Below are 12326 nucleotides of genomic sequence, written 5' to 3' on the forward strand. Positions count from 1 at the left end.
TTTTATTTTTGAGTTAACTCTTATAAACTATCTGCTCCAGCTTGAAGCAAATTAATACCAAAAATTGCTGATACCTCTTTACGTGCAATTATATTTCTAATCGAATTTAACAGTTAACTTCTTATATTTTAATTAACACTGATCGCCATCTTGAAGTGTTATTATGTACAAATGTTATAGGATGCTTATTTCACTTCTAAGTATAACACAAATTCTTTTTTTGACAAGGCAAAATAGAACTTTTCCTTTTTTAAAATAGTTTTTTCCTTTTTTATCCAGACTAAAGGTTTTTTTATTGGCTTTTCCAAACAAGAAATATTCTATAACAGAACTCTTAAGAGTTCTTACAAACAAGAAATATTGAAATATTGATAACTGTTGAAAATTTTTTACAGCCTACTTTAACTTTGTTGTCTGATAAAAATGTTAAGTAGCTTTAAATTGGCAGATAATTTATGATATCTGCAATAAACCATTTTTCCATATTGGGTAATTTTCTTAAAGTAATCAACATTTTATTGTTGAATTATTTTTTTGTAAAATTAAAAGCTCGAAAAAGATTTTTTCACACACAAAAATGCTTTTTCAAATTGGAAGATAATTTAGTGAAAAATATAAAAGTATTAAAAGATTTTTCTTGTGATTTAAAAACTTTAAGATCTACATCTTCAAATAACTTTTGTAAACATTTATTTGACTCAGAAATATTTTGACATTGTAAGTGTTGGGTGTTTGATCTATTTCAACTGAATTCCAACCATGTTTTACTAAATGCGCTAGATATGTTGCTAATACCTGAAAATAGTTATTGGTTTTCTAAATGTTGCTCAGATGACCTTATTCTTGAAGTGAAATTTCTATTAAAGCACTCTTACTGTAAATTTTTCATCAAGGTCATTACATTGCTGCTTCTAGTTATTATATTTAGATTTAATTTTTTCTTGCAAATATTCTAAGAGAATATTCCGGATGCAGGTAGTTTTAATCCAAATCCATAAATTATTTTTATTATAATAAAATATATAATAAAAACTCTTTTTTTTTTTAAGTCAGTCTACAAAGACTTTACCTGTTTAAGCGATTTTATGAACTAGAATATAACGACACTGAAAAGACAAGCATGCTAATAAAGAACTGTTGTACATGTTGAGTAGGTTCCAGGTGCAATTATTAGATCATTAAGTTGCTGTCAGAGGTTAAAAAAATCTTTATAAAATAAACTAAAAGAAGACTAAGTTACTGGTTTTCTGTAGCATGTTTTACAATAAGTACTTATTGCGCATGCTTTTTCTCTTCAGATTGCTTAAGGATGACAATAGAGAAGAGTTAAACATTTTACTGAAGCAAGTGAATTAGTAAGAATTTCCTAATTCAGTTTTTTATATTTTAATGAAACTTTTTAATAGTGAATTATCTTGTTGAACGTGCTGATTTGAATCATTTTTAAAATGTTTTAAATTAGCAAACTTCATATAATAGTAAAAAAAAATTATAAATTTTTTTCAATAAAATAATTTGGTAAATGATATAAATTAATAATAGATTAAATTAATAATTTTTTAGTTATTAAAATTAAAATAAATTTCAAGTCTACATTAAAAGCAGTACAATTTAAGGTGATTTTTTGAATGATTAGTTTACTGGCTTTGGGCCTACTGCCACCTTTTTCATTTTTTAGTTGTCTTTTTACCCTGTCTTGTGATTTTTACTGCGATTTTAAGGTAGTCGGTAAAATGCGAACTTTTTTGCGAACCGATACATTTTTTAATGAACACTACAGTTATGATATTTAAAAAAACTTAATCATTAATTTTTTCATTTAAATTAAGTATAATGGAATTTGATATATTTTATTTAAATTAGATAGTATTTCTTTTAAACTAAATATAGTTTATGCTTCTGCTTGAAGGGTTATCAAACGAAAGTATCACTCAAAAGGCGATCAAAGTCCACTTGAAAATTAAACCTAATTATGCGGAATTAGAGCCCACTCTCTGTAGCTGCTGCTGGGAAAGTTTTATGAAAATATTCTTACTATTTTGTAATCTACATCAAAATAAAGCGTGATATTTTGATTGATCGTGTGTACAGGTATTGTGATTCGCATTTCAAGGAAGGTAGAAAGGTCGTTGTGGACCATTTCTTGAAAGAAAATCACCCAAGAGCAAGCATTTACAGATACATTTCAATGTGGGAAAAAGGAAAATCAAAACTTCGTTTTGTTGGTTCTGATCGAAAAGCTAAAGTTATGACTAAAACCAATATTACCAAGTTGAAAAGCATGATTGATGGTCGTTCTGGCATTTCCACCCGACAAATTGCTCGAAAGCTCAAGTGTAGCCAATTTCACGTTGTGTATACAATTCACCAACGCACAAATATTGTTTATCGAAAAAGCAGACCATTCCAGCCCGTACTCCTGAGCAAGTGTCCAAGTTACAAACATGTTGTGGCAGGTTTTGAAGAAAATTTTATGGGTGTGATTTCATAATTGATGATGAATCATATTTCACATTTTCTCACTCTGATAAGAACTCAAATGTTGGGTATTGGTCAAGCAATCCAAAAGCAGTTACTTGTGGTGTGAAATACAAGTCCAACGCAAAGTTTGAAAAGAAAATGCTTGTATGGTTAGCAATTTCACCTCGAGGCATTTCAACACCCTATTATTTTGTTCCTTCAGGCCTTGCTGTCAAACAATATGTGTATTTGAAAGAGTGCATTATCAAAAGACTGATGCCTTTTATTAAAAAACATCATCCTGAGGGTAATTTTGTGCTTAGGCCTGACTTTGGTTCGGCCCATTATGCTAAATCAGTGACAAGCTACTTGATCTCAAAATCTATCACTTTTGTACAGAAAGCCGATAATCCTCCTGCAGTGCCTGAACTTCGTCCAGTTAAGAACTTTTGGTCAATTTTAAAGGGAATGGTTTATAAGAACAATTGGTAGGCTACCTCAGTTGATGAATTTAAACAACGGGTCAAGTATTGTTTGAAGAAAGTAGATGTAAATGCTGTACAGAATAAGTGTGGAGGGGTGTATCGAAAGCTTGATTTTGTAAGACGAAACGGTGAAACAAGTCTATTGCAACTTCAAAAATAAATTATTTGATTATAAATCTACGAGCTGTTTTTTTATTTTATCAAAAAATATTGATCCACTGCAAAGTCAGAGCGTTTCAAAAAAAATCTTAAATTTTACTGTTCACACGTTAGTATTTATATAACTTCAGTATAGAAAATAACATAAGATGTTAAAAAATTCATATTAAAAAAATTTCTTTTTCTTTTGCATTTTAATAATGTTCAAAACTTCTAAAAAAAGCCTGTTTTAAAAAAGAAACAGTTTATTATTCTATAATATTCCTAGTAAGCAAAGTCTATTTTTCTCATTTAGTGCTAGAATAAATTGACAAAATGTACGTTATTTTCTTATTGCACGCTATTCAGTTTTTTAGAATCTTAGATCGCCTTTTGAGTGATACTTTTATCTGCTAACCTGCTTGAAGTCAATAAAGTATATCGTAAAATAAACGGCAAACGGAATTTTAAAAATATTTCATCCTAAACAACCAATAGGACCATGGTTTGCAAATGTTCGCATTTTACCGACTACCCAATTTTAAAGCTACTTTTATTAGTTGACAAAAAAAACACTTACAACTTGACAAAAATTGAATAACTACCTGGGTTTTGGTTTTGTAATCAAAATAATATAATTTTCATTGTCTAGCCTAAATCATTTCAACAAGGTGGGGCTGATCACATGCATTTTTATTCACTTAAAAGATCCTCAAAACTAAGCTGTATTCTTACAATGTTTGATGAAGATAAAGTTACTTTAGTTAGCTAGAAAAATATAAAGTTTTTTTTTGCTTTGCAAGTAAACACTGATTTTGGAATCATTATTATTTAATTTTTTTCTTTTTAGGAATGCGATAAAAACTATTTGTAACAAAAAATGTATAAAATGGATGACGATTTTCGTCTGAGATAAAGTGTTTTTGAAATTACCAGGGTCCTATAACCTGGAATTTGATAGGTCCTGGAAAAACACCCCTTTCTGCAATAATTCCTAGAACTTTTTTCTAAAATTATTCGATATTTTTTTTTTTTGTCTTTTACAGAGTAGATTTGTACTGAATATGATAGTTATGTATTTTCTGTAATGCGAAAAATAAATTGTTTGATGTTACTGTCAGTATTATTTACACCAATTTTATATTCAGCTATTTTCATATATTTTAATCAACATATTTTGTTTTTTCTGGTCGAGAAAAGATCACTATATCCTTGAAAAGCCCTAAATTTTCATTAAAAAGTCCTGGAATTTTGAAATAGCTATTGACTATTTCAAAATTAATTAACTATTATTGTATCGAAATCATCTGTCATTTGGCAACTTCCGACAAAATCTTCCAGTAAATTCGGAAAAAAGGCAAATAATCCTATTGGAAGGGTAGATAAACAAAGATAAGGTACTCTTTTTCTTGTCAAAACTTTTATCCGAACATAAAAAAGAATGTTTTGAAAACGCAATCCCATTAAAAATGTTGAAATGGAAAACTGTTAATATAAACAACAATCCAAACAGGAAAGCAAAGATTTCGAAATCACCACAAATATCCCATTTAAATTCAGAATAATTTAGTCTTATATATAATTATGTTAATAAAGAGAAAAGGCATCATTCGAAGATCTGCTCCAGATATTGTCAACAGGATTCCATGCAAGAACGGATTTGAAATTTATAGAATTAAAGAATAGAATTAAAAAGTGGGAACCGAAGTAGCAAGCACGATTAAGAGGTGCAGCTTTAGCAGGTCTCGACGTTAGAATTATTTTGTTTTATCTCCACTTTTAAAATTTTTTATAACACTATCAATAACTCAATTTTTAAAACTTTAAAAATTGAGTTATTGATAGTGTTATGTTTATAAGAATAAGGTTTTTTTACCGTATTGAAACCTATGTATAAAAGTTGCGGAGAAAATATAAACTTTAGAAATGTTTTTATATTAAAGTTTTTATATTTCTAAATAGTTTTATCTCAAGAATGTGGGGATAGAACTAGAAAATTCTAATGTCGTGAGGTGCTAATTTTGTAATGGTCTTTGTATATGGTTTCCAAGAAATGATCGGAAGTAAAAGTTAATCCTAGAAGACAAAGGGTAGATGACTCATAAGTACATTACCGTTCATAGAAATATGAAGATCTAGATAGTTGCGATAACAAAAGCATTTTCTGATATTTTTATATCGGCGTTTTCACAAAAATACAATATTCGGTCAAATACCAACCATAACTATCACTTAAGCAGAGTAAAATTGCAAGTGTCAATATTCTCAATTAATAATTTCAATATTATTCCCAATAATTAGTTACATTGTAATTTTATTATTTTATTTTTATATGAACAGCGAAATATATTTAAAATAAAAAAAACAAACGAATAGCTGAAAAAAATTTAGTTTATTCAGAGTTGAAGTTCACGAGCCACTGAGAGCCCAATGCTGTAGCAGAAGTGAGATTCTATTCAAGTTCAAATACCCCTCCAAGCAATCAGAGAGTGTTGGCTTCTTATCATGACAATAATAAATGGTAGTGTCATCAATTAACAATGCCACCTTAGATATGAGAAATTCTGGGAGATCGTTAATGTAAATTAAAAAAAGTATAGGGCGAAGGAACCTTGAGGAACTCCTAAAGTTGCAGGAAATGAAGAAGAGTGCTGTCGAAGGAAAGATTCAATTATCTTAAAGATGTTACCAGATACACCGTAAAGAGAGCTTATGGAGAAAACCAGCATGCCAAACTTTATCTAAGACTTAAGAAATGTCAAAACTGATAGTCCTAACCTCTCCACACCTATCTAATGCAAGATAAAACCTATCGATTATGTTAACAAATCGCCAGTAGAACAAGAAGATGGAAAGCCATATTGATCATCAGTAAGTAATTAGATTTAAGTAAGTCATTCGATTCAAGATAATAGATTAAGTGTTTGTTAATTAGAGGCTCAAAAACCTCCCTTATGATAGGAAGAAGACTTATGGGACGCATTAAGACGACTAATATACGTATTACTGTCTCTCTTGTAACCCACTGCGTTTCTTTCTTCATCCAAGCTTAGGCTACGAGAAAAGCACATTAAAAATGAAATGATGAATGCCAACCGGCAACTGAGTACCTCAGTTGCCGGTTGGCTCTAAAAACGTTATAACTTTAAAGCGGTTGGTGATACAAATAAACATTTACATTTTTGGAACCAGCAAAGTAAGTTAATTAATAAACAGTAGAAAATTATCATTGGAAAATATTTTTGTTAAAATGTGTAACATTGTGGAAATGCAGTAGAATTTCTTATATTTTAGAAAAAAATAAAATTGAAATAAAAATAATGGTATTTTGCTTTACTTTTTTGAGAATGTTTGGGGCTAAGCTCCACTAAAAACATTTAGAAGATGCAAGAATATGTTTTATGAATTAGCTCAAACTACGTTTGTTGGTTTGAACAGTTATTTTTATAATGCTCAAAAACAATTTTTCCAAAAATCAATAACCAAAGCAAAAAAAAAGAATTTATTCTAATGTCTAAAATTAAAATAGCATTTTTTACACAATGCAAAAGTGTCAATGGTATTTAACAAAAAAGGAGCTACATGTCTCTCAGGAATACAAATGCATTGGTGATGAGTTTTTATTAAAAAATGTAAGCATTATGAACATATTTTTTCATTGACCATACTTGCAACGCAAGTGTAATTCAAGTTTGTTTTTTTTTAGTTTTTTTCCTAGTTATTTTCGTTCCTTTACAATTCGTAGTATAAAAACTCCTATATATTTAAAACTAAATAAGTTGCATATACAGTATTGGACAAAACATTTGCAACCAACATCGAACAATGCTAAAAAGTGTTCCTAATTTTACATGTCCTTAAAACGAATTATACTACCACAGCAAAAAGTTCAGGAGTCTGGAGTCATAGCATGCCATGACATGAGCAATCAGCTGACAGGTGACAGCACACAGGCAGAATTTCGTTGATAAGTGCCATTTTGCAGCGGACAAAACAAGTGCAACTTTTTTGGTTTGTTTCATTTTCTTAAGTTTGGTCCGTGTCAACGTTTTAATAATTAGAGGAAGTATCTAGAAGTTTCCAGAAGCATGCAGAAGCTTCCAGAAGTTTCCAGAAGAAGCATCTGGAAGCATCCAGTAGCATCCGGAAATATCCAGAAACATTCAGAAGCATCCAGACGCATCCAGAAGCTTCCAGAAGCATCGAAAAGAAGCATCTAGAATCTTCCAGAATAGGTTCACACAGGTTCATTTTACTATATAAGAGACATGTAAATCGACATGTAATTCAGTCGGTATATGGAACTCAATCAGTCAGTATTATCAAGATAGTTTATCGAAGTGAGTTTTATCAAAGTGTTTCATCGAAGAACATCAATACAAGAAGTGAAATACAACAAGTGTTTCATTACATCAATACAGTCCACATACAACCAAGACGTTGTGTTCCACAGAGCATTATTGTATCATCACAAGGTAACTGTAACACGGTAAGCCTTGAGAAGCGTGATTATTTATTTTTATTATTTTTATGACTTCAAGTGCAAAAATGGCTCCCGACAGTCTTGGATTGGAACTAAGAAAGAAAATTATTGGCGATTACGTAAGTGGAATGTCACAAAAAAGTATTTGTGATAAATATCGCGTGAAAAAATGGACCGTATCAAGACTATGTTCCAAATATCGTTCTCTGGGGAAGTTGGCAGCAGATAACAAAGGTGGAAGACCGCGTTCCACCACTTCTAGAGAGGATTCTATGATCGTCAGATCCGTCAAGAAAGATCCCTGGGTATCATCAGTCGAGATAAAAAAGCAATTAGAGCTGCCTGTATCGGACCGAACAATCAGACGACGTGTTGTTGAAGCCGGATTGTTTTCTCGACGCCCTGCAAAGAAACCGCTGATTTCACTAAAAAACCATAAGAAAAGACTCCTGTTTGCTCCATCTCATATTGACTGGAATGTGCAGAAATGGCGAACTGTCCTGTTCAGTGATGAATTGAAAATGCATGGTGGAGGCAATGTAATGGTCTGGGGTGTTTTTCTGCTAACGGTCTAGGTCCAATACATAGAAACGATGGAATAATGAACCGTTTCATGTATAAAAATATCCTGAAAGATGTTATGCTACCTCATGCTGAATGGAATATGCCAATAAAATGGGTTTTTCAGCAAGACAACGATCCGAAACACACGGCAAAAGTAATCAAGCAGTGGTTTCAAGACAACCACCTATCGGTGATGGATTGGCCGCCTCAATCTCCGGATCTCAACTCTATTGAGAACCTGTGGGAGATCGTCAACCGCAGAGTTAATCGTGAAGGTGTTCGTAATAAGGATCAACTGTTTGAACAAATCCAAAAGGCCTGGGCAGCGATTCCACAAAGTTTCATTGATCACTTGATCGAATCTATGCCTCGAAGATGCAAGGTTGTGATCGACAACAAAGGATTTGCCACGAAATATTGATAGCGAAATACAGCTTGGTCAACATTTTGTCGAGTTACACTTGTTTTGTGCAGAAGAAAATCAACTTTTTTTAATACTTTTGATTAATTGATTAATTTTCGTGTACAAATAATGAACTTTGTGATGAATAAAGCTTGAAGAACTTTGTCTCTAAACAGTTACATAGTAAAAATGCAGCATTTTTAAATAACGAAACTAAATTAGCATTATTTGGTTGCACTCGTTTTGTCCAATACTGTATGTGAGAAAAAAGGAAATAACGTATAAAAGTTAGTTATTACAATTTTTCATGAAATAACAGTGTTATAGTAAAAAAAAAACTGATATTTTTGACAATGATGTTAAAAACAATAGTTAAAATGAACATAATTTAAAATAAATAGAAATAAGAACAAAAAAACTCTCAAATTTAATATTAAAATAAAAATAAAAAAAGTAATTTAAAAGAAATCAGCTATATAATAATGCTAAAAGTAGTAGTAGTAGTAGTAGTAGTAGTAGTAGTAGTAGTAGTAGTAGTAGTAGTAGTAGTAGTAGTAGTAGTAGTTGTTGTTGTTGTAGTAGTGCTCTTTCGAGCTTGTTTGACACAGAACTCTTAACAGTTATTGCAACCGAGGTAATGGCGAGATAGAGTTGCAGCACTTTTTTTTTTTGTAGAAAATTTGAAAGAAAATGTATGCAAATATCTAACTTATATAAACTTCAAACTATGTAATGTAATAAAACATATGTCAAATTGTTGCGTCAAGTTTTACATTTTTACTTTCACTTGAAATTTGCATTGCGGCAACATCTCCTTAATTTTGATTTATAGCATTTACTTCCGATTTACAAAGACTTTTGTTTCTTAATTAGTTTTAAAGTCTACGTAAGCCTGTGTGGTCAAGTAGTTCGATCGCAGAGATTCTGAAGCAAGGCAAATCCTACCAATGGGATCTTTTAATTTTTTTTAACTTTCTTTTGATTTTTCTAAAAAAATAAAGCACTTTTGAAGCAATATATATAACATATATTAACATATGATATTAACATATGTAAAGATATTATACACTATAACAAACGAAAGGGAGAGAATTTTTTAAAAACTTAAAATTTCTATTTGTTGCGCATGTGTCAAGATTTTTATTAACGTGTTCAGAAATTTTATTAATGTGTTCAGAAAATTAGTCCTAATAAGCTGCGGATGGTCTAAAAAAAAATTATGGACTGAAACTTAACAAAGAAAAAATTAATAAGCCCATCCTGCTACTCCTAAAAGCTGCTGCTGTGGGGGCTAAAAAAAAAAAAAATAGCACGAAACTAGCAAAAAATTTAAATTTTTATTTTAACAATTAAAAGTCGTTTTTGCTATATTTATTTTTTTGCTATAAATATAAACGCCCAAATTGAAAAAATTAAAAATGTTTTGTATTAAAGGGTAGATTTAACATACCTAGTTTTCCGTGACTCCCTTCCCTACTCTTTTGCTTCGTAAATTTGATATAGTCTTAATGAATGGTCGAAATTTTATTTTTTACGAGAGAAATTTTATTTTTTAAGAGAGAAATGACACACAATTGCTATCTATGTTAGAAATACTTATGTTAAGTGTTTATGCAATCAATAAGGTAATAAAATAAAAAAACGATTTGCTTTTTAAAGAAGGAAGGTGTTTTCAATTAATTTAGAATTTCAAATAAACGGGGGTAACAACCGGGGGTAAGAGTTCTAATGAGCTCTAAGCATGCGCATTTTTTTTTTTTTTTTTGCTCTAAGAACAATATTTAAATGAATTGTTCTTCTGCTATTTATTCAAAAACGATTAAAGTAAAGAAGGAGAAGATAGATAAATAGCTGAATAAGTATAAAAATAGAGCAAGGTATGAAATAAACTCCCCTAGACCCGCATTTTATGGGTCATGACAGCTTGGTAATAAGGTTTGGATACTCTAAAATACTTTTTTAAATTAATTTTTGAAAGCAATTTATATTTTTGAAATTTTAAAAGATAATAAATTAAATTAACAATTTAATTTATTATCTTTCTTAAGATTTCATTCCAAATATGCGGAGCAATATCTGTAGTTTTAAATTGTTCCTGTTTAGTTTTGCATAAAGATTCAATTAAGGTACCTGTTGTGCGCAAAGTATATCTAAAGTTAGGGTTTATATTGAAGAGATCATGAAAAATTTGAGGACGTTGTTGAAATTTACTTTTGTACATGAGACATAAAATTTTAAATATGTCCCATATACTGCATAAATATTTATAATTTCAAAAAGTGGTTTTACATGTTCGTTTTTATTTTTAAAATTCCTTAGTCTTAAAGCATGTTTTTGTTTTCGATAGAGTGTTTCGAGTTTGCCTTTAAAAATACTACTCTTGGCGATATTTGAGTAAATTAACTTTGTATAAAACTGAAATATATTTGTTTTAGATAATGTTTATTTAATTGATCCCTTGATTGATATAGAATTCCAATACTTTTTGATATTTTGTTACCAATATATTCAATATGTTTATTCCAGGTATTATTTTCATTGGTGAAAACACCAAGAAATTTTGTTACTCTTTCGCGACTAATTTCTGTGTTTTCAATAATTAGTTTCGGAAAAGAAACAGGAATTCTTTTTGTTTTATTTATAGGACGGAATAACGAAAACTTTGTTTTTTAAAATTAGTAGAAAGTGTGTTTGCTTTGAACCATTTTGAAATATCTTTTAACTCATCATTCATTCGAACGAAGAGTTTAGGTATATCTTTTCCTGAGATAAAAAAAGTTACTGTCGTCAGCAAACATAATTGTTGATATAATTGACGCTCTCCAGAGACCTTTCACATATATGAGGAAAAGTAGAGACCTAAGAATAGACTTTCGCGACATGCCACAAGAAATTAAAAATGAACTTGTTTGTTAATTATTTCAATAACATATGGATTGCGTACGTTTACTTTGATAGCCTGCTATCCACCAGTTTGGTATGTTTCTTATACTATACATCTTAAGTTTTTTTTACAAGTATTTTGTGATCCACTGTATCAAACGCCTCAAAGAGGTCGGTAAATACACCCAGCGTAAATTCTCCGTTTGCAAAAAGAATTTTTTATTTCATTGATTAAGTATAGAATGCATGTTCAGTTGAAGTGTTTTTCTGAAATCAAAACTGCTTTGAATAAAATAAATAAATATTTTTAAAAAAGGTATAAAATTATATTGAACGTAAAGGTATATAATACTATTGAGCATAATTCTTTCAAAAATCTAAGAAAAAAAGGAAAATACTGATATTTGTCTATAATTACCAATAATGGTTTTATTTAAATAAAGGTTTAACTTTTGTTGTTTTAAATATTTCAGAAAAAAAACCCTTCTTTCTATGAACATTTACAAACTTTAATTCATTATTACAATCAGTTAAGTCGTAGTTATAAAAAAAATGTTTCACAGACCAGAACATTTGAATAATTTTCGGTATACTTTTTACATAGATGATGGGAAAACAAAACCTTTTCACAAGCTATTAAAGTTTCCTCATTATTATTCCTCATTCCACAGGTAGCAAAACTATTAAGGAAAAATGTGTTGAACTTGCGTAAAAACATGTTGGTGCCCTTCTTCACACAATTAATGATTGTTATTTAATTACTTTTTGTAAATAAAAATATTTTTTTCGTCTTTTTTTCAATTGAAAATTAAATTTTAAGTTTAATTCAGGTAGTTTTTTTTCTGACCAATAGCAGTAAGTATTGTTTCTGTTTCTTGTTCTTTGTGAGGTATATGATATTTAGATCAGA

The sequence above is a fragment of the Hydra vulgaris genome, chromosome 03, assembly GCF_038396675.1.
Source record: "Hydra vulgaris chromosome 03, alternate assembly HydraT2T_AEP".
Classification (NCBI taxonomy): Eukaryota; Metazoa; Cnidaria; class Hydrozoa; order Anthoathecata; family Hydridae; genus Hydra; species Hydra vulgaris.